Below are 24,849 nucleotides of genomic sequence, written 5' to 3' on the forward strand. Positions count from 1 at the left end.
TAACAGTTGCCAATTAATTTGAAATTGATCGGCTGAGGAAAAAGATTTGTTTAAAAACATTATTTCAATTTTCTTATCATTGATATTTAAATTACTGACATAAAAATCCTGTTTATACTTCCACATATTACAAAATAAGTCAATTTTATTTTTTTCGTTCAGACTAATGGATCGCCCTCCATATGACTCTCATGTTAAGAGTAGAAAAAGTTTATTTTGTAATGTTGAAATAAAACATCAACTTACCACAAAACCATTTCTTTAACCATTTTCTCCCATCAGTAAAATAATTTCGATGCTACTCAAAGTTTAACAAGAGCACTTCCGTCCAAGAAAATATAACTTGTGTTCAGGGGGGGAATTAAAGGGGGCGGGGCTTTCTACATCAGGGGGGCATCTGACCCCGGTTTACCCTTTGAGGGTTTTCTACTCTCTTTTTACTTCAAAGTAAAATAAATGAGTTACTTTTTACTTGGTGACTAATTACCAAGTAAAATTTCTCTAAAGGAAGAGTTAGTAATTAGTAAAAGTAATTAATGAGAAAAATACGGGACAATACCCACTTGAAATGTTTTGACATCTGTATCTCAGCGTGAAAGATAAAATGGAGGCTCAGTTGACAACATGAAGGAAAAAAAAAAATCCTGATTTACAGTGAAACACTCGAGTTACTGTGTGATTGTTGTCTTTTGAAAAGGATGTCTTTCTGCTCGTGATTCTTATCACAGTGTAATGATGTTGTGTAAAAGAGAACAAAGCCTCTGCCTCTTTCCTTTTGTCGCTGTTTCTGTATTATTTTTCTCCATCTCTTCGTCTATTGTTCTGATTCTTCTCCACATCTCTCACCCTTTCTCTCTCCTCTGTCACTTCTCTTTCTCTTTCCCACCTCTCCACTGTCTCTCCCCCACCGTTATCTGACTTCTCCCTCTGTCTGCTTCTTGTTTGTGACACCTACCTTCACATTATATTAGATGACAGCTTGAGAAAAGTGCAGACTTTTAACAAAACACACTCTTTCAAATAGAATATTTCAATATAATCAGCGATGATTGGATTTTCCTTTTTTTCTCGCCTACGTTCGCAACTCGTCTGTGCACAACAACAAAAACACCACAGAACTCTTTAGTTCTCGTTTTAGTTGCGGTTACTTTATTAGCCCTAGCCTAATCTGTAAAAAAGCATCACATTTTCAAAGCTTTTGTATATGTATTGTATGTAAAAAAAAAAAAAAAAAAAAAAAAAAAAAAAAGTGGAATAAAAAGTACAACATTTTCTTCCACAATGTAGTAGAATACAAGTATAAAGTTGTATGGAGGTGTGTTTGTCTTCTTAGTGTTCGGATAAATTGAGTGTGACGTTTACGAACTTTTTTTTTTTCACATAAGGTAAAAAGAGACCAAACTATGTAAAAATGATCATTACAGGGACTTAATACCTGTTTGAATAACCCAGATAATTGGGCTAATTAACCTCTTACACCCTGCAGATCCATCAGTTGGTCCGTCATTATAAATGCATACTGAGAACTGCTAAAACCAATTGAACTTTATTTTAGGTTCTAGTCAATATCCCAAAGAAATGTAATAATGTGATGCTTTGCAAAGCAAAACAGAAAACTCATTATCTAACCTGGATGTAAAGTGTGCATCTCTTCCCTCAGTCTCTACCATCTCAATTTGGATTTTCTCTTCCTGAGGGCCATGTAATGATTGAGTTCATTATTGAAATGGAAGGATGTATTATTCTCATTTTTGTTTGTTCTGGATCATTTTTCTTATAACAGAGCAAAAGGTCATTCTTTTATTCGATATCATTCTTTCATTTCAGTTCACGTAAAATCTCCCGTTGGATCCCAGCTGCGTTTGCTCACTACTTAAAGTTGACGCTCTCTGGTTCATTCATCTTTGTTCCTTTTATTTCATAAGAAATGTTATTCAAAAAAAGAATGAAGATTTGGGTTCATCATCAGTCCATGTCTTCTGTCAAGGGGGGGAGAGAAAAGAGTTCACATTCATTTCCTGGCGGTTACAAGAAATGACCTCAGTCAAGCCTTCGCAATCCTCTAAATGTTCTGTTTTAATAATAGGAAATGTGAAGGAGAAGTTCTTAATCTTCATCTGCAGCCAAGGCTTCGCTGATCCACACTGATACTATCTTTTTAATTTTTTTATTTCCATGTGGATTTCAGATGAGACACAACAGGGTTTTTATTAAGGCATTTCCCCTGCTTTGTTTTCCATACATTTCACCACAGTGCATTAATCACCCTGCAGAGATCTGAAACCTGCTGTAGATAATACATCGCACTGAACAGCAAGTTACGTCATCACTCTGTGGTAGTAAAGTTAAGTTGGGGGACACAAAAAAAACCCATGATGCATTTAGGTACCTGTAGGAAAGGTGCAAACAGTCTGTCAGCCTCCCCAGACTTGTAATACTGCAGAGTCCGATTTGACCAGTAAACACAGTTCAAATATGACAGAGAATCAATCAAAGGGAGAGAAGAGAGATAATGACGTGAACTGATCTTAAGCTAATTAAAAATACAAACGCATACTGTTTCTATGTGACACTGTATTCTCCACGGGCGCCATGTTGTACTAGTTGCCTTCTAACATCGGCCCTAATGCTAGTCTCGCAGCAGCCTGCCTGTTGGGGGCTCAGCAGCCAGGCTTGTTATTCTTGTTTTTCATTAGTCATGCAGGTTGTGGTGCGATGCGGGGCAGTTTAGGTCATGTTGCTCCCAGGAGAGTCCCTTTCTGCTCCCATGACCTCGCACACAACATCAGCATCACGATGACGACTCTGAACAAACCCTCTGCATCTGCTGCAGCCTGTTTAACTCTCTGCTCAGGCGTCACAAGAACATCCTTTACGTATCCAAGTGTACTAACAGGCATCGGGTGCATGTTTAGGATTACTGGAGAAGCATGAAGGCAGAGCGATTTTTACCAGTTGATCCACGTTTCAGCCCTCACCTGTATGGTCATGAGCTGTATGTAGTGACTGAAAGAAATTGTGCATAAGCAGCCAACCAGCCTCGAAGGGCTACCTCGGTACACTGAAAGGAACCAATTGAGGTGGTTAAGGCATCTTATCAAGATGCCCCCTGGATGCCTCCCTCTCTCTATATTCCTATTATGTCCAACTAGGAGGAAACCAGAGGGCAAACGCAGAACATGCAGAAGGGATTATAGTTAAAGTTAAAGTTAAGTGGCCGTGCTTGTTTGGTTATCTGCTTCAGACAGTTGAAGGGGCTTTCTGCCGATCGTAGTTTCTTGCTGGGAGCAGGTGGTGGTGATTGTAGCTTCAGCCATCGTTGAGTTTACGAGACAAAGGATTATAACACGTCCTCTAAGCAGCGCTACGTCTTCAGAGCAGACTGGAGGCTACAGTGAGCCGCTACCAGAAAGTGACGAGACAGCCCCCGGCTAGCTGGTTAGCATGCTAATGCTAAACTAATAAAGTTTGATGCTTAACTCACAATATTTCTTCTAAAACTGGTGGGTAAACAGCTGTTGATGCTAACGCTGGCTATGTCGCGATAGCAAAACTTACAAATAGCTCCTTTTAAAAGAATATTGAGAAGCAGCTGTTGTGATTCTGTTATCAGATGTGTTGTCAATTACTGTTCAATGATCTGACCTGCACTTCATGTGAAGCTCTTAACCTTTGCAATGCTGTTGCTGTACAGCAGGGATCTGCTGAATCTCTGTCAGACGTATCTGTTGGTGTTTTGGCTGGACCAGACTCTGGAGGACTTGTCCAAGGTCTCCTGAATTCTTACTCAGCTACAATTACAGTGTTCGTAGCAAAGGAGCTTGGCTTAGTCTTGGTCATGTGTAGCCACCCTGCTGTGTCAACACTGGACAACAATATACCTGTAGAGAAAAACCATATCTAAAATACATGATTTACCGACCAGTTTAGGTCGACCTGTTTACCAAACTGCTCATAGTGTGAATGCGGTAGTACCTTGCTCTACGTGTTGAGTTTGTTTATGTACAAGCTTGTGTGTGTGTGTGTGTGTGTGTTTGCACATAGATCGGCGTGTCCCTTGTCAGGAGGGGAGAGTGTTTAACAAATGACTGCCAGCTCGTGGACACAGGGGCCAGGGACCTCTGCTAGGGAGTCGGCCAACAATAAATCTCAAAAATCAATATGACAGGGCCCGGGGTAATCAGTATCAATGATTTTAAACTGGAATAAGTCCCTTGGGGAGAAGAATGATAAAATCCTCCGAGCTCCGAGTCTGAAAAACATCCCGAGGATGAAGGATGGAGAAGAGGAAGAAAAAGAGATGGAGGGGGAAAAAAGAAAGAGAATATTGATGCTTTTTTACCCAGAAATCCCTGCAGCAGGGTTAGGCTCTCTGTTGTGCTTTTCTCTGTCATTTGTGCTCTTTCCTGCTTTCTTCCTCTTAACTTCCATCACTCTGCTGTCTCTCCTCTTCTTTCTCACCCTGTCCAGTGTTTACACTCTTACTCCTCTCTTTTTCTAGTTTCAACCTGCTGCTTCTTCATCTTTCAGGTTTTCTCAGTCATGCTCTTTGCTAGTCTTTTTCATTTTCTCTGTCTTCAATGTATCTGTTTTTGTCAGGACGGATACCCCTGACTTTTAGACTACTTTTATTCTGTTTTATTCTGCCCAAGCCCCCACGGGGTTCAATCTTTGATTCCACCATCTCCTTCCTCTTCCTCCTTCTAGTTTTGTTTTCATCTATCCATGAAACAACTTGGCGTCAACAGATCAAATGTTTCTAAAATGTCTTGCCATCAAATTACAAACCCACAGATCTATAAGAGAAAGCTGTTTGTCTAATTCACCTGTGTGTTGGACCCGAGGGGTTCCCGGGGGATAAGGGAATCAGGGACATGACTCAGGGCTAAAAACACAACTGCGCACTCTTTCTGCAATGTTTTGGAGATTAATTGTATTCATTATTTCCAGTGTAATATGTGAAGTATAATAGGCTGAGGCAGGATAAACCCACTGTACCCTACCAGCTCAGTACCAAAGAGGAGACATGCTGTAAAATTAGAGACCAGAAAGGAAGTTTTAGCAGCTAAAGAGCCAAATATTTCCCTCAGAAGTGAGACCAGAGCTTGAAGGAAACTGAATACTGGATTTAGATTCACCAGGTGCCAAATGAAAGCTGCTGTTGCTGTGGGTCTGCTAAATGTATAAGCAGGCAACTGTTTGCAAGCACTTTCACCATAACAGATTTTTAAAAAATCAATGATTGTTCATTTATGTTAATGGCTCCTTTAGCAGAGAAATACGTGAATTTAATCATGGTAACGGTCCGATTCATTCGGTCCCCTGTCAATGACGATGATTCCCTGACGTCCTGTCTGCTAAACTGTGTTGGTGAGTCACTGATTCTTCATTGACAAGAAGCTGTTTTTATTCAGTGTTTCTACATGTTCTTGGTGTTAATCCCCTGCTCTCTTAGTTATGGACAGAAGGAAACTCTGGGTAATTCGGCTGCTGGTAAAAAAAAAAAAAAATAATAAAAAAAAAAAAACCTCCTGAACGCCTGGATCATAACTTATCAAAGAAACAATTGAAATAAACATTAGCAGCAATCTCAACTCCCCACCCTTCCCTGACAGCCCCAGTCAACCATTCAGCGTCAGTGAAACATTTATTTTTAATGTGAAACTGATTTATTTAGTGTTTCTACTGGTTTTAATCTCCTGGTGTGTTTGTTGTGGAGATGAGACCAGATGAGATTCAGCTCTAGGTAAAAAGCTCCTGCACAACTGACACTGATGGAATCTAAACTGGGAGTAGCTTGTAGTAATGGAGGTGAAGACAACAAGTCCCATGATCCCCTACTACTTCACAACATCACTCAAACGTCTCCTAACAGCAGAAGTTACGTACCTTGCGTTTAACTGAGAATGATGTCGAGGACAGATGTGTCAATCACTGCTGATTGGTCCAAATGACCTCCACTGCCAAACAGAAAACGGCTAACACGACCACAGTGTCAGACAGAATAATGAAGTGAAAACAAATGGTACTTCAGTCCACGTAGTTGGACATTTCTTGATTGGATATGTTTGGTATACCTCCGTTGTGTATATTCCAGTCTTCATATGAAGCCTCCTGTTGGCAGGAAGAGTTGGCTGGTTTGGGTTTCATGTGCACTAGCTGCAGGTCTCTGGAACAGTGGCCTGTGCCCTTTGCTGAAGACAGTATTTAATCACTTTTTTTTCTCACCCCTTCTTGGCACTAGTCAGAAATATCGTGAATGCTACCCTGTCATGCGTGAAACATCTGGGGCCCTCTGTGGGTAAATGTCAACAAATAACATTTTGTCAGCATTTTAAACATTTATCTGCCCTGGAGTTTCTCTTTGCAGAGTCTCCTCCTCCCCCTCCCGCTCAGCTGCAGCTGCCCTGGGTTCCCCCCTGGATGTATTTTAAACCCAGATAACACTCTAATACCCTTACACTCGCTGCAGCCAGAGCTCCACAGGCATTCATTTCAAATATTTTTTTTGCCTTTTTTTTTTTTCTTTTTCAGCAGATAAATGTTGGCATCCGAAATAACTCGCATTCATAGGAATGCAAACCTCTGAACGCAGAGCAGGCAGGCCTCATTTTGGCTTCAGTGATACCAGAAGGCAAAGCGAGCTTGGCAAGCCTGGGAGTACCAGCTGCACAGCATGTTTCACCACCACTGTTTACACTCTGTTGGTAAAACATTAGGAACACACTGTATTTCTTTTCTCCTCCTTTATGTCGTTTGTGCCTAAATTTACATCTTTCCCTCTCCACCTAAGTTTATTTTAATAGTAATCAATAGTTGTGATCTAGTTTCATATTCCTAGGGGATCACCATGAAATATGTGGGGCGTGTTTTTGGTTGAGGATTCAAATCCAGTTCATGACCTTTTACAGAATGTCATCATTTTTCCCTGACATTGTTTACTATTCTTGAATATTAACACACATAACTTGACTTGTTTTGCCTTCATAGTCAAATTGTTCAGCCAGGTTCTGGAGAAGTTCTCAGAGGCTGCCATCAACATGATCCTTCCAAAAGACACAGAGCCAGAGGAGCTTTTCACAACTTTTGGAGTTAACATCCTCCTCTTTTCTTTTTTCTTTTTTTTTTTTTACTGGGCCTTAATTGAGCCTTGTGCATGTCTGAAATACTTGGTCAGGGAAATCCACAGTTGAGGGAGCCAGAGACCAGTGTCCTCTCTTCTTTTGCTAGGCAGCAAATGTATGTTGACAGCAGGTGTGTACTATTCAGCTTGTAATAAAGCAGTGGCCACTGGCAAGCAATAATAATTAGCAGCAATCAGTTAGCAGTTTGCAGCTTCAAAATTAGCAGCAGTGGTAGTTTGCAATAGCATTAGCAGTTAGCATCAGCAATAGTAGTTAATGGCAGCAGCAAAAGCACTTAGAACCATCAGTAATTAAAGGCAGTAGTAGTAGTTCGTGTTAGCAATAGCAGTAGCACCACACTAGTTAAGGGCAACCCTTAGCAGTTGGCACCAGCTACCAGCAGTTAGGAGCAACAGTAATTAAAGGTTAGCAGCAACAAGAGCAGTTAACAACAGCCAAAGCAGGAACATTAATCAAAGGCTAACGCCGGTAGCAGTAGTTTGCGGTAGCAGTTAGCAGCAGAGATAGCAGCTGTTTCTAGCAAAAGCAATTTGAAACATCAAAAGTCAGAAGCTGCAACAGTAATTAAAGGCAGCAGCAGTAGTAGTTATCAGTAACAGAAGCAGTTAGCACCAGCTAAAGCAGTTATGTGAATCAGATGACAACAGCTGCCGTAGTAATGTGCAATAGCAGTTAGCAGCAGTGATAGCAGTTAGCTCCAGCAAAAGCACTTAGAAACATCACAAGTCAGAAGCTGCAACAGCAAATTAAATGCCGTAGTAGTAGCTAGCATTAGCACTATCACTTAATAGCAGCAATAGTAGTCATTGGAAACACTTAGCACCAGTGAAAGCAGTTACGTGAATCAAAGGCTATCGGCATCGGCAGAAAGCAATAGCAGTTAGCAGCACTGATAGCAGTTAGCTCCAGCAAAAGCAGTTACATTGTTGAGGATTGCGTCCTCTCACCTGCAGATGGGGCGGTGCCTTGCTCAAATACCTGTTGACACTGCAGCTGAACCTGTGAGCTTCAGAATATTCTCTCCGTTTCATAGTGAACAGACACTGTCGGACGTGAAAATGTCACGCTGGATCAGAAAAGAACAGTGCGTCTCAAAGGTCACTGTGGGAGGAAGAGAGGTTGTCTCATTCACCTAGACACTGTAACTTTCCCACAATGCTGTGCGGGGATTGGGACAGGATTGGGGCTGCTGAATGATGAGGGAGCTGCTGCTTTTTTGTGTTAATCTCCTCTCCAGATGAAGAAATGGAGACTCTTCTTCATTTCCATTCTCCGCTCACTCCACTCATGTCTCTTTCTTCCCACTGCTCATCATTTCATTTTCCAGCCTCCTCCCATTATCTTTCCAGCCCTCGACTCATTGTTTCGACTTGTCCTCCGTCATATCTCGGTTTTTACATTCCTCCCCCGCTCTCGGCCCGTCTATCTCTGTCTGTCACTGTCTTTTCAGAGCAGATTAGCAGCCATCAAACTGCCAGCGGATGCTGACTCATGAGCCCATGAGTCTGTGTTTGTGTGTGAGAAGCTTGAAGTGCTCCAAGGTTAATCTTTTGTCAAATCTTTGCTTGACCTTTGCTGTTGGCACACACAGCCCTTCTCCATTCACCACACTACTGTCTATATCGCACACTCTCACCTCGTATGTGCACAAACACACGTAGAGACAGGATCAATGCCGAAGCTGATCAGGGTTAAGCTGACAAGCGGCAATGATGAATTGCACACCTTGCTACTAAATTTGACCACCTCGACCTTAGCAGCCAAACAGACTATTGTAACGTGCTGTATGTGTTTTCTGCTTTGAAAATGTGCTGTGAATCTCAGCTACACTTACAGTACACTATATATCCATTGATTAACCTGAAATTAAAGGTCAGATATAGTATAAAGGTAGATGTCCATGTGTTGTTTGATTATAAAGAAGGTCTAGGTTCTATAGTATTACTGTGAGAATATCAAAGCGCTTAGTCAACAGTCCACAAGCTATCAGGACGTCTGTAACTTTGTGATGTCACAACTAAGAGATAGAGCTCTCTTCTGATTGGCTCATCGACCTGTTGTTACTGGAGTTTCAGAGAGAAGCCTGAGAGAGGAGATGTAAAACTACACTGAGATGGTTTTCGGTTCTTAAAACCACAAATATATCTTCTGATGGATCGACACATAAAGTAAAAACACCAGAAAAGTGTAAAATATGGACCTTTAACACATTTAATTCATTTCTGTGTGTGTGCTAAACTGTTAAATGGATCCTAAAGAAAAACATGCACAATATTTTGACTGCATATGCAGAATATGCTTTATTTGGACACAAGTAAAAAACTATCCAGTGTATGCTTTGTATTCCTATTGTATTAGTGACAAATTAGTCATTTTAAAGTACAGCATGCTACAAATTAGCACTTACTGAACACACTATTCTGCAAAAAATACTTTTTGGTTTCTTTTCAACATCATAGCAATCAGAGCTGCGTGTGTTAAGTGGTCTAGGGCTGTGTAATTAGAGGATAATTTGCACTGGTTGTTGTTCTCTGCACAGTATTTTTGCTATGAGTAACATGTGAAGAGGAGGATGCTTTCGCAGTTTCATGGGTCCGCTGCTGCTGTTGATGGAGAATCTTACTTACTAGCATCAAAAGTCAAACAGGGCAAATGTACAGCATGCCAGTTAGTAGTCAGAGGATGCTTCACTGACCTTTTGATTTGTGATGAAGTGTTCTTCTGCTGTACAGTGGGGAATATTGATGTTGGTTTGGAGTGACGGTCCAACACTTTGATCCAGACAAATGTATCTTGCCTGACACTGCTTTGAAATTTGAAATTAGTATCAATTTGGGAATGTCATACTTCTCTTAATTTAACTTTTTCCTTCAGTTGTGTCTCTCTTGTGTGTCTTAGATCCCCTGACTAAAGGTACAAAGATACAATAATTGAGAAAACTTGCATTTAGTCTAGTGATTGTCTGGCCTGATGGTGATGCTAGAGGAAAGGCCAAAGTTTCTCCACTCACACAAATAATATAGAAATCTCTCACAACACATTCATGCTGCCCAGAGAATGATCCCTTTTCATTTTGGACATGATGACCTTCCTTCTAGCAGCTCAGGAAGGTTGCACTCAAAATATTTCCAAATGACCCCATGACCTTTCCTCTACAGGACAAATTCAGCATTTTTTAGCCCGACTATTGACACGTCAGCATGCTTTACTTACTCTCCAGCACTGTGTGATGAATGAATATCAGAGCATCTACGGATGGCTTGTGGAACTTAAAAGTTTTAGTCTTTTTTTATGTGAAGGAAATTGGTGTTGTGCTGCTTCAAGTGTAGAGAACGGTAGCGAAATCTACCAGGGCAGATCATACATTGTGGTATTACGGGTCAGTGTGGACAGCTGGCAGATGGGTTTACCTCAAGCACAGTAATAGACCTGAGACCTTTTGCAGAGTGAATGAGTCAGATGGACTATAGTTCCCTTACCCTTGTACGTACACACACACACACACACACACACGCACACACACACATACATACACACACACACACACACATACATGCAACCGGACAAACACACAATCAGTAAAATGTTGACGTTTTCCATTTTTTTTTAAACAGGTATTTATCATTTCCAGTTAAAGGTCGAGGGAAAACTGAATTCATGGCTTTTCCCTCACGTGTCCACTGCACAGCAAAGCCCTCTCTCCGTGCTACATGAGATGTGTGTGTGTGAGTGTGTGTGTGTGTGTGAGGAATCAGAATGATGAGGAGAGGTGATACGGTTAACAGTCAGGAAAAGGAGCAGTAGAGGATGGAGAGAGAGATAGGTGTAATTGGTTTTATGTGGATCCTGTGTTTCCATAGTTGCTCTTCAGACACGTAGGCATGTGCAGAGAAACGCTAACCAGCACACTCACTCCCAAGAACTCATGCACACACCCGCGCGGCCATAAACCCAGTCAAGCCTCCTCTCTGCGGAGCTGTAGCGCAGCATTCAGCTTTGATACAGCTGGTAATAAGTCATCAGAGCTGTGAGAGCTGAAGGACCCCGAAAGGTTTATTATTCCTGTCTTCACACACAGGAGCCTCGCCGACGGCTCAGGATTTACAAGATGACACGTGTGTACTGTATGTTCCTGTAGGGCGTGATTAAGGGTTCAGTTCTGTTTTTACTTTAGTGTCCCACAGTGTAAGTACATGTGAAAATTAATGGAGTATTATACAGGTAATGAAATTCCTTAATGGACCTATATGTAAGGTTTGCTGTTGCTACATAGCCAATGTTAGCATTAACAGCTTTGATACTTTCACAGTATTAACATAGAACCTAGACCTGCTTTATAATCAAACAACACACGGACATCTACCTTTATACAATATTGGGCCTTTGATTATCAAAGCACAGTGAGATGTGCAGCATTTTGGCAACTGCAATGAAAGTAAATCCACGAGAAATGCCACATGTAAATGTAATCCAACCAAATCTAACCAGCTGCTTAATAATCTTCTAAATATCTGTTGAAAGGAAGAATTTACAGAACAATTTCCTCAGCTCTTATTTATTACTGTGCTTCCATTCAGCAGGGTGGGTTCAGGGTCATGGAAAAATATTAAAATCTTGTGTTGACAAAGCAGTTCTAAACCTTGCTGTTCAGTCTGTCAGAAAATTTAAACTCTCCTCTGATTTTGCTCAGTTTTCAAGAGCTGCATTTGAACATTTGTACTTTTCAAAGTGTTGTTAGCAGGTTGTTAGCCTTTACACCCCTCACAGGATAATTATCTCTCCAGCTCTATGTGAGCTCTGTTCCCATACATGACACCACAAAAACAGCAGCACAAAATAAAACCAAAAGCCCAATTCAGGTGAAACTCTTACACAGAGGATGATAAACCACTGAAATAATGAGCATAATGCGGGTATATCTATCAAATATCCTACTCATTAACAGGCTGTAAGTGTGGGAGGGAGACGGCTGTTAATAGCTCACCCACTGTTCCTACAAGCTTTTTCGGACTAATTAGGAAATACTGGAGAATGCCTGCTGGATATGGAGGCATAGAGCTGCATGTGTGTGTGTTTCTGTATTCCTACTCTGGTGAGGACCTGAGCTGTCAGAGTGAAGGGAAATGGGTGAAAATACTTTTGTAAATCACGGTTAATTCAGTGAGTCCTTAAAAGTAACATTTCGGGTTCAAGTTCAGGTTAAACTTGTGCATTGACAATGGTACTTGGAAATGTCACAGTGAAGCGGTGGCTTGTCACAAATATAGGTCAAACGAACAGCATCAAACAGGGCTGAAGCAACACAAACTTTCTTTTTTTAAGTCTCAAAGTAGCATGAAAATGTTTGAACCATCTACAACATGATGTTCACTCCTTGTGGTCTCAGAGGATACAGCATTCCTCCTCATTTCCTGCATTTCTCTTCAGGTATAACTCATTATAGGTATAACTCATTTCAGTAACTTCGAGTACTCATTACTGCCCAACCGCCACGCTAACATTAGCACGGCGGTTGAGTAGTAATGAGCAGTTATTGGTCAGCTGTTCGATGGATTGCCATGAATACTGGCTCAGACATGTTTCCTACAGGATGCCTCTTAATGACTTTGGTGATTCACAGAATATGGATTTAGTGCCACCAACTTGTCCGCTTCTTCAGCAAACATGTCTAGACTAATGAATTCCTTTAGATGTCAATGTATTTTGACATGAATGCTAACATAGCACGGTCATGTGGCTAACATGCTTGTGACAGATAATTAGCATATTATCATGCTAATAAGTGTTACGTGCTAACAAGCTATAAGGAAAATTGCCACCCTGACATGTTAATGTAGAATTCCACTTAAACCACAGCTGTGCTTAAAACTACAGTAGGTAACTTTTTTGAATGTTTTTTTAAATTGAAATATGCTCAAGACGTATCTTAATGCTAAACGCCTCTGTGACCCTGACCTGTGAGATATTCCCTTCTAAAATTTCTGATGAGCCTCGCTCTTCTAAGCAATCAGAGAAGGCCAAAGTCAGGGATGGGAGCTCATAGCTGTCAATCCATATGTGAACTTGTGGTCTACTCCTCTTGCACTGAGGCTTCAAGCTCGTATTAGCTGCCGGAGGACATCATTATGGCTGACTCACAGGTTAGCAAGCTCCCGATTCCTACGTTAACTGAGACAGCGAACACAACGAGGATGTAGATGAAGGGCTGGGTGGAGCACAACAGCGGAGCAAGGTGAAGGAGGGTTGGTCTGCTTTCAGTTCTCTTTTTATAACACTAGCTTGATTTTAAGAACTTGCATATTTTATCTTTTCCGTCAGTCTGTCAGATCCAGTCTGAAAGTGCAGAGCTGGGTCTGACAAGCTGTGTGTGATGGGATAAACAGTACAGCAGGTTTCACTGCAGCCTCAATGTGCTGTTAGCACGGCTACAGACTTTACATGATGTCCTAGGAAATACAGCAGCTACCAGACACCTGTGTTTACAACAGCAGGTGTAAAAGCTGCAGGAGAACAGGCTCTTCCCCACTTTTTGTCAGTACTCATAGATAAAAAGCAGAAAGGCTCAAATTATTTATCCGTAAATATTACAAACTGTTGTATAGGGTAAGGTATGATTATAAAATGAATCGAGGTCCTCATAAGTATGCAGTGTATGTGGAAGGATGTGTGTGTGAGTGTGCAGTTAGTGTCAGGTTCATTGCCAGAGGTTCGCCTCTCGACTAATTAAGCAGGTAGGCGGTGCAGATGGTGAAACTGCCAGCACAGGAAGAGCTGATGGCCATTAACGCGACTTCTGCCTCCACTTTAATCTTTCTTAGCTGGAGAGAGATGGATAGAGTGGGAGAGAGAGAGACACTGAGGTCTGTGCAGCTGAGACAGGGAGGGAGAAACAGAGAGTGACCTAGAAATTTGGGGACGGGAGAGAAAGAAATAAAGGCTGAGAAAACAGATGGAGAGCTGTAAGAGGGAGTAACAAGGATGGGAATCTGAGCAAAGGGAAGATGAGGGAGGACGAAAGCAAAGAAATAAAAGATAATAGTTGAAAATAAAATGGAGATAGTAAAAGGAAAGTGAAAAGAGAGTGATAGGAAATCAGGTCAGACATGAAAACAAAAGAAGTCGGTGACAACCTCAAACTACTACTAGCTAGCATTAGACAGCTACTAAAGTTACTAAAGTTAGAAGCTAGCTAACATTAGCATTCATCTGTATATACTTGACACAGTGTAATTCAGAAACTCTGAAGGTCAGAAAGTAAAGTGTAGTTAACAAGATTGATAGTTAGTTGCAGCTTTTTACATCTACCTTCAGTGTCTGTGCAATGCACGGGACCAGAGACTTGAGGACGGAGCCACTGATGGAGTGAAGCAGGCACAGGAGATGCTAAGCTAACGTCAAGGTTAAGAAATGGTACGGTCCACTTTAGGGGTGTCTGACATCATATTTTAATGATTCTTCCAGGCATAAATATGGGAAATATATTGTAATATTTACAATTACAGAAGGATATAAATGTCACAACCTCCTGTATTGTTGTTTGTACCTCTCTGGGGGGGGGGGGGGGGTCCAAGTCTTAATCTGGGAGGTCATAACCCCCCAATGCCCCCTGTAATTCAAACCCTGCATTTCACCCACTTTCTCCTCCTTTCATTCACCGTTCTTTCCTTCTCTTTCTTTCCAAGACGCTGGAGGCAAATCTTGTGACTGCCACAAACATCTGAAACAGCATGGGGTGTAATCAAGTGTATAATATACGCAGTGCAAGTGTTCATTAGTTTATGTACCCTTTTATGCCTCTCAGAGTAATTAATAAAGTCAGTCAACGTTAAAATGAAAAATAATCTCGTGGTGTCGAGGGCGAGGCTACGAACAGTGTCACTCACCCTCAGTGCTGTGATCCTCATTTCTCTGCCAGAGAGAGAAGAAACTCCAAAGTTTAAATATATAAAGAGAAAGAAAAATGACATCCATCTTTGCTCAGTGCATTTCCCCATCTCTGATATCAGGTGTCCTTTCATGTGTGTGCAGCAGACATGATCGCCTCCCCTACTCCTCTTGAAAAGCTGCGAGCGTGTTGGTTCAGTGCAGCTTGATTGGTTTGCAGTAGCTCATTTCTCAGCCGGGCTCTCGCAGGATATTTGCAGTGTTCAGAATTTCTGAGTCCTTTTGAGCCCCGTGTGCCGTCAGCCGCTGCTTCTGCAGCCTGCCCAGGAAATTGAAGCCTTCATTTTCCCCAAAGAGTCGGGTTTTTGCTTTTTTTTTTTTTTTTGTTGGTTAAACAATCGTCTGTCAGTGAGAATCACATCCTCCCCTGCAGATGCAGAGACTCCCGCCGGATGCATTTTCTCTCTTAGCTTGTTAGGTTTGCAAGTTTGTTTCTGTTATGCAGCTGTTTGTCTGTCATGCGAGTCTGAGGATTTGTGGATGGTTTCCAGTCATCTGCTCGGGTTCCCTGACCCTCATTCGACATCCAGCTAACGGCACGTCATACTAACAGCTACAAACACGCAGACACAAGCACATCAGTTGTTTTCCAAGGCTAGAAAAATTGCAATAAGAGCCTCCTGATTGAGATAAAGACAGAAAATGAAATGCTCAATTGCAGACTCAAAAGTCAGCTGCACCTTTGAACTTAAGCAATACAGGAGGAGGATCAGCTGTACATCCCGGGAGCTTGTATGTGACACCAGGGATCAGACCTGCCACCCAGCTTGCAATGCACCCCAACCCGATGCCTGTCCCTGCAGGTGGTGAGCGGAAAGTTGCTGTGGACTTTAGAGGAAGAGTGGGTGTTTTTAAAGAGAAGGTACAACATGTCACTCAGGTGTCAAAGTAGCCTTCTCTCATTGATATTATCTTGTTGAATTCAATAGGATTCTTAATGAGTCGTTCATGAAATATTTTTTTAAAACGAAAATCTTCAGTAGAGACAAATGGTTCCAGTCACAGGGTGGAGATGTGAGATTTTCAGAGGGCGATTTGGAAAATATCAGGAACAGTATATTTTCATGCAGCCTTTAAATCCTTTAGATACACAAGCACCAGATCTGTTTTATTAGTGGGTATTAGTCAACTAAACAACGATTCACTTTGACAGATGTTTTTGTATTTGTGTTTTATGCGGAGACTGTTTTGCTTGAGTTGCTGCGTACGCCAAGGCCTGTATTGCAAAGTAAATGTCCCCCTGGGATGATCATAAACTGACAACCAATAAATAAGCAAATACATAAATTGTATTAGGCACCACAGGCAGTTGTTTGATATTAGAATTAGGTGTTTGGCATTCACACACACACAGAACAGTGAAAACCATGTGTTTTGTTGGATATTTTTTGCAGTGTATTGTCAGGATATTAAATCATCTCCAGGCGGTGATAGTTTTCCCTCTAAACTGATGTACAACCATTGGATTACTTGTAAAACCCATAAAAATCTCAAATAAACACATCCATTAGTAATTATTCTCAGCATTACTCGCTCATTTCTGCCTCTCTTCCTCTTCCTGCCGCAACTGGTTTGTGTAATTTTCTAGTTTTTGGTGAAAATTAAGTCGTGTTCAGGAGGGCTGACAGCGGCCTATAAAACATGACACGTCACCTCCCGCCCTCGCAGCAGCCGCTCCGGCGCCGCTGCATGATAATTTAAAGAGCGATGGCACAAACGCGAAGCAGCACTGACGTGTTAATGCTCACACTCAGAGGTGAGCGGCCGCCTCGGTGAAACTTTCCCCGGACAGAGGATACAGTTTTTAATTTCAGCCCTCAGCAGATCAGCGCCACCCTTCATTAACCTGCCCCGACCTGCTCATTAATTCACATTCCTGCTCTAATTGGGCGGCGGTGTGTGTAATGGCCGCTGTATTCTTGTCCTCTCCACGTAGAGTAGGAAAGAAATGATGAACAGGAGCGATGGCGGCAGGATGGTCACGAGCCACATGTGGGGAATGAATGCTGTTTTCTGAAAGGATGAAAATCTAATTACATTAAGGAAGTGTGTGGGGGGGGGGTCATGAGTATGAAAAGCAAGGATGTGCTCATATGGTGGGTGAAGTGGCTCAAACTCTTCTCACTTCTTTGACTGAAGTGTTAAATGTGCAAGGTCTTGTTATTGTTGTCATGGCAGCTGCTGCTGCTGCTGTTGCTCTAATGACTGCGAGAAAAGTTCCTGTTTAACAAGCCGTGGCATCATTGTTTTCACTATCTGCATATACTTTTACTTCAGAGTGAGGAAAACTTTTTCTATGTGAGAAAGTGAACAGGAAGTTCCTTGTATCAGTGAGTCACTCTGTCGTTACACATTTGCCTTACAAAAAAGGTCAAATGTACGGTTTGTTCTTAAATTGCTTCTCGTTCTGAATTAATTAGAGCGCCCACTCAGAGGCTATTTCTGATTGTTTTACATTGGCAGTGTGTTCTGGTAGCCTTGGACAAGTGTAAATTACAAATTGCTTAAGTATTCATCCCAATATTGAAACTGCTATTTTCTGCAGTTGCATTGGATATGTTGGAGCACATAATTGCTAAATGTTTGAGAAATGAAAAGCAGCTAGAATTACCACCTCATGGTTGTACGCCTCTGCCAACCAGTTAAGGTGCAGGATGTCATAAGGCAGGAAATTAGCGTCTCAGCTCTTCTCAGTGACTTTGAGTGAAACTATGAAGAAAAGAGAAAAAACACGAATAACTGTCTTTTACAGAAATGTCATATAATGTGATTTATTGATACAATAAGTGCTCGAAATATATTAATCTGAACAGAAATAAACAAATCTACCCTATACAGACAGTATAACTCAGTGCTATTGCAAATCCTATTCGACACATTATGCTACATGTTACTAAACTGAGCATTTACAAATGTTATCAGTCATGAATGCTCTTCAATATAGGATTTTAGTACAAAGAAAATTAAACACAAACTCACAGCTGTTGCTTTCCAAGCATAACAAGCCAGGATTGGAAAAGAAGATCGCTCAGGTGAAGTGTTGATGCAAGGCTGGCAAACACAGGACTAACAAACAAAGGGATACTACTCCTATTTCCTATTCCTGTTTCCTGTTTCCTCATGAGTCAGTTATTGCGAAAACCTAGCTTTGTGAGTTCAGTGATGCCCTTGACCTTTGACCATCAAATTCTAATCAATTCATGCTTTGAGTTTGAAGAAATTCCCTCAATGCGTTGCTGAGATCATGTTCACGAGAATGGGATGGTGTTGCAGAGGCATAATAAAGAGTCAGTGCTCTTCCTGACACTCTGTGGCCTTCATTACATGCAGACACACACACACACACACACACACACACACACACACACACACACACACACACTGTTGCAAACACTTGCCCCTTTTCACACTCGGTAAGTCTTCGACTCAAAGCATTTTCACGAGTTGCCGTTAAGTAAAAGCTGCTGATTCGGCCACATTTTTAAACCTCCATATGCTGCGCGGCTTCACTTCGCTGAGCCGCTAATTCCTTAAACAGTGTTTTTATTCCCCGACCTAAAAGAGGGGAACCATTAAAGACTCAATCAAGGTGTGTCACCAGTGTCAATAGCAGCTCTGTGCACACTGACACTGGATTTGTGCTGATGGAAAATGTTTTGGCTCTTCATCTTCACACATAACCACAGCACTATAGAAGTGCTGCTCAGGCTTTTTTAAACTACACCTCGTCTCCAACCTGCTCTAATCTGCACTGTGCTGCATTACTAACGGCTCTAGACATATAGCCGAACGTATTGCATGTGAGAATGAACTCTTTCCTGCATTTCTGCACAGCATTGACAGTCTGATGATGTAGTGAGGAAAAATTAGGGAAACGCACGAGTCATGAAAAAGTACAAAACATCCATTAAAACTTCTACTGAGCTCATTCCAGAAAGACATAAAGGCCACTAAATCGAGGCTGGATCATGTGGTTCTGTTTAGGTTCTAGATGGTCAGGATTGGGACCATGGTTCTCTATGCCTGTTGCGCAACGATGAGGCTTGTGTGCGTCATCACACGGTCTCCTTACAGACTGGTTCTGATCAGACAGTTATACATTGAGTCATGAAAATGTTGAAGTCAGCACCAGGGGTGAGCGATACCACAGCCTTTCGATCCAATACCAAGTAATACAGGGTCAGAATCGCCGATATCGATATTGAGACTTTTCTGTGGTGCGCTGCTTGATATTTTGGGATCTGTCTTCTTTTTTTTTAATACAGTTAAGTAAGTTGCTTAACGACTGAACCGCTGCGATTTCACATGAAAACACAACAAAAGTCACACGCAGCAAAACCTCAGCTGAAACCAGGGCGCGCAGAGTTTGAGACGACCTCCAGAGCTCCGTGAAAACTTCATATATGAAGGATTCTTTTTTGAGGAATTTGTGCTGATCCGGTCCCTGGGTTCTTCTTGTTTCTGCCTTTTCTCTCAGTAATGAAAACGATGACTGTAGGAGATCTTGCGCGCTGATCCCACATCAGCACTTGCCTAATTGGAGAAACTTGGGAAATAATAATATGGGCTTGGGAGGAGATGATCAGCTTAGAGGCGGGCCATCCCTCACCTGCTGACTGTATCTTTCTACCTCCTCATCTCAGGTGATTAGAGAAATCCCCCGGACCCTGTCAGAACCTCCGAATCAGCACACTCATACACTGAGGTAAGTGTGTGTGTGTTGCAGTCTGTGATATGTGCATGCATGAAGCTTGATGTGTGTGTGTTTGTTCCTGTAGTGCATGTCTGCTTGAGTGTAATCGGACAAAATAGTGCATTTGTTGGGGACTACAGGACTGTGTGTGTGTGTGGGACACACTGAAAATAAACTACAGTGTGTGTGTTTACAGTAATGAAGGAACATGTCACCCAGTGCAACAGTGTGCCTCACTGATGTGTTTTTAATCGTTACTGAGCAACAATGGAGCGCCGAGGCTCAGAGGAATGAGATGCACCAGGCTTCAGCGACACAGTCAACACTCAGCAGGATCAACTCAGTGTTCATCTCAAAGACTTTCAGGCTGGGCGCAGGGTTCAGTCCCAAACTCCTCAATGGGAAAAACACAGGTGAAGGGGAAGACAGTGATGGGATTTATTTCATCACAAAAACAAAGTATTCTCTATGCAAGAGTTTATATATAGAGTATATATATTCTTGCCAGGTAAAGCATCCACAGTTTGTGAAACCTGAATATATTTGAACCAGATATTTTCATAAACATTTTCCAATAGGGACGTACTTTTAAACAAAGGAAAATGACAGAGATGTGAACATGCCACGTGCCCCAACAAAGGATAAACAACATAACACTTGCGCGAATGTATTCGTGAATAGCAATAGAACTAGCAAGAACGCAGCCTCGGTTGCGGAGGAGGAATAATAGCAGAGTGTGTTCCCTGATGTGTGTGTTGTGTATGTACTCGCCAGGAAAAAAATGTTTTGGTGCGTCTGATCCAAACTGGTGTATGAATTCCCAGATTCTTTTATGACATTATTCCAATATATAACCCACATTCGTCTTAAATCGTGGCAGTCGGTGACAAGTACTTGTTGTGTGTCCAATAACTATAGTTTTGCACTCCATGCTCACCTGGTATTCATTTATTCAGATAAATTATCCAGGAAATAAACGATCCGTTGGGTTCACACCTGGTGTTTTTAATGAGTTCTCATTATCCTCATTGAGATCTGATCTCTGTCCTCTGGAGCGAAACCTGCGCCTCAGTAATTTGAGATGGCGGCAAGTCACCTGTAGGTGTCAAAGATTGCCTTCACATCCTCTTAAGATTTCAACTCAACTCAACTCAGCCTCCTGAGGTGTTTGGGCAGATCCCATCACACGCATTCACACCTTCCTTATTCAGATAATGTGCACAGAACCATTTCCTCACATGTCACACTTTCAACACTTGTTAATGGCCACACACAGGCCAAAGCTTCACACTAACATCAGCACACTGGGCGGGGGGGCCAAGAAACACCAGAATCTCACTTCAAATACAGAAGAAGTGTTACACAAAAGTATCCACCGACTGCAGCTGTGAGGTAGATGTACTGAAATAAATGGGACATAGTGAAATAGAAATATTGTGTAATATAAAATGTGAATAGACAGAGAACTTCAAAGTTGTGCTTGAGTAAATGCTGGTGAGAAAAGCACAGGTGCCTGCTGAAGTCAGGCCTCCACAGCGTCTGCTCCAGTGTGATGGGAGCCTCTTCCTGTTGGCTCTGCGTTAGCGCTGTGAATAAATACAAAGGCACAGAGCAGTCAGTTACATCCTGGCACGTACCGTCATGTTACCAGAGCGGCTCGACTGATTTCACAGGTGTTTCCTCAAGCAAGAAAACAGAAAATGGCTTTTTTTAAAAAAAAATCAAATCGAAAGCGCACAGAGAGAGAGAGCAACGCCAGGAACAATAACAAATGCCGTCGTGTTACCAGACTCGTCGACTCCTACGCCTTTTGGCTTTTTCTCTGCTGCCGTCAGACTGCAAAATAAAATAAGAGAGACTTTGACTCTCAGGAAGCTGCAGCATGCATGTGCACTGTGGCGTTTGTGTAGCAGCATCTCACCGTGTTTAATTTGTTTGGTCGCTTATCTCGTCTCCTGCTGTAAGGAGTGAAAGAGCTGCGTAGATTATATTTCAGTCTGAGGACAAAGACGTCTGGGTCAGGTCTGGGTCAGCTGAGCCCCCGGGTCCATCTGAGGATTAGTTCTAGTTCCGAGGAGACTCTGAATGTAGAGAGCAGAGGTCTCTCCTGTGTTCCTGTATCGGCCATAAACAGAGAGAGCAATAACAGTTCACTGCATCATATACAGTATCGGACCGTAACCTGGTAAAATGAAATATTAACTCCTGGAAGTTAAAAGAATCCTTTTGATGAAAGAGCCGAGTTACTCCGAGTAACAAAGGAAAATGCTGCTGGTGAGCTCCAGGCATGCATTTTTTTTTTTTTTTTTTTGGTTTAGGAACGAGGACTTGATGATCAGGACACGTTGTAGGTGTGTAGAACCATGAATTTGCAAAGTTTGAGGCAGAATTATTTATGTTCCAGCTTAAAGTATTTGAGATGAGCCGCAGACATTCAGCAAAAGACACAAAAATTCACTCACATTTCTTTACAATTTAAAAAAAAAAAAAAAAAATTCAGAACCTTGAAACGTGATTCTCTCCAGGGATGTAAATATTGACAAGTCACTCCTACATTAATTATTCACCTTACATGTCTGTGGGTTTAGGTTTGTATAAGAGTGTGCACTGCAGCATCCATAGTTCTGTCTTTTTAAATTTTTTTACTTTAGCAGGAAGTTGACTGAGCACTCTGTGTTTGAGCAAGAGCAAGAACCTGCTTCGTATTTCATCAGTTTCCACACTTTTATTAAAAGCCTTTTGACAGTGAATGTGTGTCTTTGAACACTTTGCGATGAAGTGCTCCTTGTGAGACTGTCTGGTTTTCGGATGCTAATGATTCTGGAGAAAGGTTCAGTAAACTGACGGGGCAGAGGGCTGGAAAAGGTGTAGGAGACAGGGAGAGAACAGAAACAGTTGTGACTCTGGCGAAAAGGAAAGACAACAAAAACAGACCTTTAAATCAGACAAGACGCTGACTGACAGATTGTGTGTCTGCCTGAGGTCACGATTACCAGGGGTTGCGTTAGGAAACACACATCGGAGCGCCGGCTGCACCGCGGGAACAGGAGCTGCCAGAAATCTTCTGCATGAGCTGCAGGTTGATGCATCGAATTGACGATTTTTATCCCCCTCACTACCTGAAATAAACAAAACAAGTTTTTGGGAAGGGCCTGGAATGCCTACACTTCCCTTAATGCAATGCACATATTTCAAAGAGAGCAAACAGAATGCTGATACTGACAGATCTTCTGTGGGGCAAACGACAAACGTGTTTCAGGTATAAACCATGTGACAATTTATATAGATAAGAGGTTCATTCAGAAGCCACACCCCCAAAGAGGGAGGCATCGCCACGACAGCAGCAGCGTCACAACTGTCTGTGAGTGCCGGCCTTCTGTTGAAGTATTTGGACTTGTGCACGCTGCTTGTGTCTATTACATATTTCCAGTCCATGCCATCATGGAAAAGGGAACAATCAGCGTTCACGTCGCAGGACAAAAGACCCCACAATAGTCGCAGGTTTAAACACAACATGTTGATTTTCGCACCTTTTCTAAGCACAAACACTGTAAACGGACCTGTCACCTGTTCAGCACGGTGCTGTTAAACAGCAGCTGAGCTGAGACACCTGGCTGATGTCAGTGAAGTAATTTCGCTGACTTGACAAACTGTTTCATACACAGTAAATTTACGTGTAAAATAGATGGAATTCGCCTTTAAAAAAAAAGCAGATATCACAGATATTAGATGAATAAATAGTCAATTAGTTCATGATCAATGATTCATTTTGAAAAGCTTCACTAACAAAGTATTAAGAACAACTTTCTAGTGAAACTGTTGCATTTCTTTCATATCATGTTGTTTTATACAACATAACATTAGACAGAGTATTTTGTACATGTGACCCAGCGTGAATTGAAGGACTCGCAGGTTCTCGTGAGTCCAAACCTTTGGACCTGATCCAGAGCCGAGCTGAAACAGATGTTCATAATGTATTTTTAAAAACGCGGGCCAGATCTGAAAGGCGCCCAAGGACGGTCAGACCTGGTCTGACAGAGACCTGAGGATAGACCAAATACAGAGAGAGAGAGAGAGAGAGAGAGAAATAGTTATAAAAACAAATGGAAGTAGAGCAAAGAGGAAGCTGGAGAGCTGAAGTAACTTTTGTTTTTACTGTTGGACAACAGCAGCGGCGTTTGTTTTCCCTCCCCAGCGGGATCAGGTCAGCAAAAGTTAGAAGAAAGAGCAGCTGGTTGGAGCTACTGCAGTTTAGCTTCATGAATTCCAGTTTTGCTTTGATGGTATAATGTTGAAGAAAAAAGTGAGCTGTGATTTTACACAATGATCGACCGAGGAGGGAAGGAACAACAAGAGATGAAAAGATGGGCGTTAAGGGGGGAAGAAGATGACGAGTGAAGAGATGCAGAAGAATGAAGTAAGGAAATAGGCTGAGAGAGGGAGAGGGGGAGGATGGATGAATGGTGGTGGAGAGAGAGAGAGAAAAAAAAGATTAAAATGTGTAGAGGAGGAGAAGCAGAGGTGGGCAGGCAGAGGAGGATAAAGTGGAGAGGGGCATATGACGGCCTGGCAGGTCTCCAAAGACTCCCGGCGGCGATCCAGCTGCTTCTGAAGGCCACTTCGAAAAAAGCCCGTTAGCAGTGCCAACAATACAGGAAGGAAGGCGAGAGAGGCCCAGAACGAGAGGGAGAACAGGAGAGAGTGAAAGATGGAAAAGTAGGAGAGAGTGAAGAATGAAATATGGAGCGATTGAGATGCTCAGCCAGGACACTGGGGGATGCAGGGAAATGCTGTTACTGAGGAAAAAGGCAACAAAGGGGAACAAAAGCAAAGACACGAGGCTCTGAGTCCTCACTGCCGCCGCCGCAGCCACAAACAGGAAATACTAAATAATTGAAATGAAGCAGCAGAAAGATTCACTCTGCTGGTTCTACTGGGAAACGCTCAACTTGCATTTTGTAAGGATCTCATCAAATTAAAAGTTCCCCCGGCACCTCTGATGTTTCATGTAAAACATTTACACATAATTAATTAAACTGCGTCAGAGCTGCAGGAATCCCCAGCGTC

At 42.1% G+C, this 24,849-nt stretch overlaps 1 protein-coding gene across 2 annotated transcripts in view; it reads left to right on the forward strand.

Moving 5' to 3' along the window:
* The window catches only part of sgcd (sarcoglycan, delta (dystrophin-associated glycoprotein)), a 280,685-nt gene that overhangs the window by 94,303 nt on the left and 161,533 nt on the right, over positions 1-24,849 (forward strand). For both annotated transcript variants that reach the window (XM_056397027.1, XM_056397028.1), the window contains one exon: positions 19,733-19,794. The gene's annotated coding sequence lies outside the window, so the exon portion shown is untranslated. The remainder of the gene's footprint in view (positions 1-19,732; positions 19,795-24,849) is intronic.

Source organism: Seriola aureovittata, chromosome 15 (assembly GCF_021018895.1).
Source record: "Seriola aureovittata isolate HTS-2021-v1 ecotype China chromosome 15, ASM2101889v1, whole genome shotgun sequence".
In the NCBI taxonomy this organism is placed as follows: Eukaryota; Metazoa; Chordata; class Actinopteri; order Carangiformes; family Carangidae; genus Seriola; species Seriola aureovittata.